Source organism: Solanum tuberosum, unplaced genomic scaffold (assembly GCF_000226075.1).
Source record: "Solanum tuberosum cultivar DM 1-3 516 R44 unplaced genomic scaffold, SolTub_3.0 scf00176, whole genome shotgun sequence".
Taxonomy (NCBI): Eukaryota; Viridiplantae; Streptophyta; class Magnoliopsida; order Solanales; family Solanaceae; genus Solanum; species Solanum tuberosum.
Window position 1 is genome coordinate 113,354 of NW_006239100.1, and position 638 is coordinate 113,991.

Here is a 638-nt window from a genome sequence, read left to right on the forward strand (position 1 = left end):
ATTCACACTTAGAAAATTTTGCATACAACCTTTGGTTTCCAAGAACACCCAGAACAATGCGAAGATGATCGGCATGCTCTTCCTCGCTTTTCGAGTAGACCAAGATATCATCAATAAAGACTATAACAAACGAATCCAGAAATAGCTTGAACACACCATTCTTCAAACTCATGAAAGCTGCAGACGCATTAGTCAATCCAAACGACATAACCAGAAACTCGTAGTGCCCAAAGGGGCTTCTAAACACCATTTGGGCGCATCCTCAGGCCTAATTTTTAATTGATGGTAACCAAACCTTAGATCAATTTTAGAGAACACTGATGCACCTTGAAATTGGTCAAAATGATCATCTATTCGAGGCAATGGATACTTATTTCGAATGGTTACCTTATTCAATTGCCGATAATCTATAGACATTCTTATACTACCATCTTTTTTCTTAACAAACAAAACTGGGGCACCCCATGGGGAAGCACTAGGGCGAATAAATCCTTTATCAAGAAGCTCTTGGATTTGAGCCTTAAGCTCTTTTAACTCTGTCGGAGCCATGCGATATGGAGGAATAGAAATGGGGCCTACCAGGTTCCAAATCAATGTAGAAATCTATATCTCTATCCGGAGGCATACCAGACAAATCA